Here is a 3873-nt window from a genome sequence, read left to right as displayed (position 1 = left end):
TGTCGGCCGCTGATGCTCGGTCGTTGGAGTGAGCTTTTAGTGCCTGTGTGCGTTTTGTGTATGGATTGAGGCGCTACGACAGTACTCGGGATCACGTTGAAGGATTGTTAGGTTGTGAAATTATGACGTATCTGAAGCGTCGTCGCTGCTCGTTTATGCATGGCCTTGTAGGGAACCGAAGTTTCTCTTCGATAAGCTGGCTGATGGAAGGTCTGGGCGTAGTCGTCAGTATGCTATTCCGAGGCATGTTTCTGCCCAGTACAACAGGTCGTTCTTTGTTAGAACCGTCGCTGACTATAATACGATTCCTGTCGGTGTGAAAATGCTTAACTCCCTGTCCAGGTTTTCTGACGCGTGTCTGGATCTTTTTCGTCCTCACTAAAGTCGTTCTCGATCGGTTTGTACGGATTGGGCTTGCTTGTCGGCTCTATGATTGGGAAAATCCGTTTTTGGACTATTTTGTTCCGATTCATCGTATGTTAAATGTTCTTGGACGTAGTGTCTGGTAGCACCTTGGAGTAAGTTTTTGTTCATTTATGTTCATTTACTATGTGTAACATGCAAATATGGTCATGATCGTAGTTAATTTATTTAACACAGATACCAAATGTCAAGTGGAATGCGTGGAACGCGAGTGCTTGGAGAAACAGCGACTGCTACGCAATTGACATCTGATTGTTTTTTTTGTTAATTTGTTGGTTTTGTCGAGTGCTTTTCAATTTTAACATTTTCTTTCGCTTTGGTGTAACAAGGACTGAAACAGCTTCTAGTTTTGTGTTAAAATTGTTTCAAAGTCTTCTAAATTTTATAGGTTTCAGATGTGTTCGTATATAATAAGCCCTAATTAGGCCGTTAAATCGTGAATTTTGCTTTGTGTTTGAGTGATTTGTTTCCGTACAGAACTCATTCTGTTCTTTTCTTTTTTAAAAGAAAAATTTAATTAATTTGATAATACAGTAAGCAAAGTATCTAAATTGATAATTTTCCATTAATTCGTCACAACTTTTAATTCATAATTCAATCCTGAAAATTCGTCAATCTAAAAATACACTGCTCGTTCGCATTCACATCCGCAATCAACAAACGTCAAACGGTTTTCATTGTCTCATTAGATTTTTTTGTGAAAATGTTTTTTGCCTACCTATTAAACCAGAGCTCTCAATATTTCCGAAATTGTTTCATTTCGAATAAGGAAAGTGCTCTTAAAATCAACAAATCGAAAACAAAAAACAATGTTTTTATTCTTGGAGTTATTTTCAGGAAATTTGTGCTACGCAAGCCTTTGAATCTTAGACTAACCATACTCTAAGCTTTGAATCGTCAATTCAATCGGCTGTTGTATTTAATTGATGATGCGAAGATCTTTACAGCAAATTGGAATGCATTTTGGGATCGGCAAAAGATTTAGGCAAAGTTTCAGAAAACTATGTAGTTTATGTGGAAAATCAAATAGTTAAAGATTTCTTTTGAAGGTTGTTTTGAAGATTGTACTTAAAAAGGTGAGGCAACCATGCTGTTTTCAGTCAGTGAATTAGCTTGGCCACACTACAAACCACTTATGCCTCGGAATAGGTAGGTTTTTAACATGAAAATCAAAAACCTGATCTGACCTGACATGTTTTAAATTTAACCTGAAATAACCAGGATTGACCTGATTCAATTGCATAATTCTTGTTAGTTTCCTTTGCCGCTGAGTTCTAAAATCGTAATTTTCGTTTCGTAGTTTCACGGAGGATATCTGCATAATAGAAGTAACAAATTTCTCAAGATGTTGTTAAAATAATTTGCGAAATAGGTCTGATAGAAATCAATTCAGGTCTGTATTTTCAGGTTCAACACAAATCAGGTCAAGTCAAAATCTATCAGATCTGATCCAGATCATATCAGGTTTCAGGCTATTCCTATTTCAATGATTTTCGATTACACTCGTGGTGTCCTTCAAATTACTAACGAAAATGCAATGAAGATGCGTCTGATGTTTATTGACACATGTTGGATTTTGTTTCTTCGCCGTTGGCTAAATTAAAGTCAAAGCTACAAAACATTTGTAATATGCATGTGGAGAGGAGTTAGTAGTCTTAGCTTCATATTTTTGTTGATTTTCAGTAATGTAATTAGTAGTCAAAAGAGCCTGATGAAGAGCAAAGCCGAAGCTCGAAATATTGCGTAAACTAACGTCTTTTATTTACAAACCACCGCTATAGTCCAAGAAATCAACCTACTTTAGTTAATTGTCACATAGCACATCCTTCTGACAGAAAAACCAAAGAATATGTTTAACGAAAAAAAGTTGAGCTACGGTTAGAGCTTAGAATTTTATTAAGATTTGAGATAAGCCTACGAGGTGTAGTAGTCAAGCCATTTTCTACACTCACATTTTCTGATATTTTTCAATTATCCAAATTTGTTAATGTTCGACATTTACGCAGCATTTCGGAGATAGAAATATGAGATTTATTACATAATGCCATAGGTGAGGGATATTATTCCCCACTGGATTAATAAATTATCAAGCAGCACTGCAAGGTATTTTTCTAAAAAAAGCAACGAAAAACCAAATAAAGAATGAATTAACTGAAGTAACGTACTTATTTCAAGAATATCAATACAAAATTTATCAGATTTCTCTTTTCGACTAATGGATTTTTTTAAATCTTATTAAGAAGGGGTTGCTGAAATAGTTCCTCCAAAGTGACTTGATAAGAATTTCTGTAGATAAAAAGAGATTAGGTCAAAATTCAAAGATATTCAGTGAGCCCGGCTAACAGAAGCCTTCTATTATTCAATATTAAAATAAAGATCCATTGAAATAGAGGGAAAAAACTTTTGAATCGAAAACATCTGCAACTTATTAGGAATTCCTGATATTTCTTTATTTTCGAGTAGATAAGTAGTCAAAACACATTTTAAATGAGAATGAATTGAAAACAGTATCGAACAAGCGAAGAGCAATTTATATAAGTTTTTTTAACTGTTTTTGATCAGTAAATCTAAGTTTTATTTAAAAAAATCGATATCCGACACTTGCGGATCATAACTTTCCTGAAAATAACTCCAAGAATAAAAACATTGTTTTTTGTTTTCGATTTGTTGATTTTAAGAGCACTTTCCTTATTCGAAATGAAACAATTTCGGAAATATTGAGAGCTCTGGTTTAATAGGTAGGCAAAAAAACATTTTCACAAAAAAATCTAATGAGACAATGAAAACCGTTTGACGTTTGTTGATTGCGGATGTGAATGCGAACGAGCAGTGTATTTTTAGATTGACGAATTTTCAGGATTGAATTATGAATTAAAAGTTGTGACGAATTAATGGAAAATTATTAATTTAGATACTTTGCCTACTGTATTATCAAATTAATTGAATTTTTCTTTTAAAAAAGAAAAGAACAGAATGAGTTCTGTACGGAAACAAATCACTCAAACACAAAGCAAAATTCACGATTTAACGGCCTAATTAGGGCTTATTATATACGAACACATCTGAAACCTATAAAATTTAGAAGACTTTGAAACAATTTTAACACAAAACTAGAAGCTGTTTCAGTCCTTGTTACACCAAAGCGAAAGAAAATGTTAAAATTGAAAAGCACTCGACAAAACCAACAAATCAACAAAAAAACAATCAGATGTCAATTGCGTAGCAGTCGCTGTTTCTCCAAGCACTCGCGTTCCACGCATTCCACATGACATTTGGTATCTGTATTAAATAAATTAACTACGATCATGACCATATTTGCATGTTACACATAGTATGTTATTATTTTCTCATTTATTGCCGCATTGAAGTAGTTTTGTGTTTTTAATGTTTCTCGTTTTAATTTGGTTTTTTCTTTCCATTGTGTTGATAGAGAGAGTTTTATAGTGTGAA

The 3873-nt window shown here is 33.8% G+C and overlaps 1 long non-coding RNA gene across 1 annotated transcript; it reads left to right on the top strand.

Annotated features, from left to right (window-relative positions):
* On the top strand, positions 1-3873 carry LOC119078373. Its single transcript, XR_005088008.1, has 3 exons — positions 1-528; positions 2228-2233; positions 3756-3873. It is a non-coding gene; the product is annotated as an uncharacterized LOC119078373 (long non-coding RNA).

Source organism: Bradysia coprophila, unplaced genomic scaffold, assembly GCF_014529535.1.
Source record: "Bradysia coprophila strain Holo2 unplaced genomic scaffold, BU_Bcop_v1 contig_250, whole genome shotgun sequence".
Taxonomy (NCBI): Eukaryota; Metazoa; Arthropoda; class Insecta; order Diptera; family Sciaridae; genus Bradysia; species Bradysia coprophila.
This window is presented reverse-complemented; position numbering and strand designations above follow the sequence as displayed.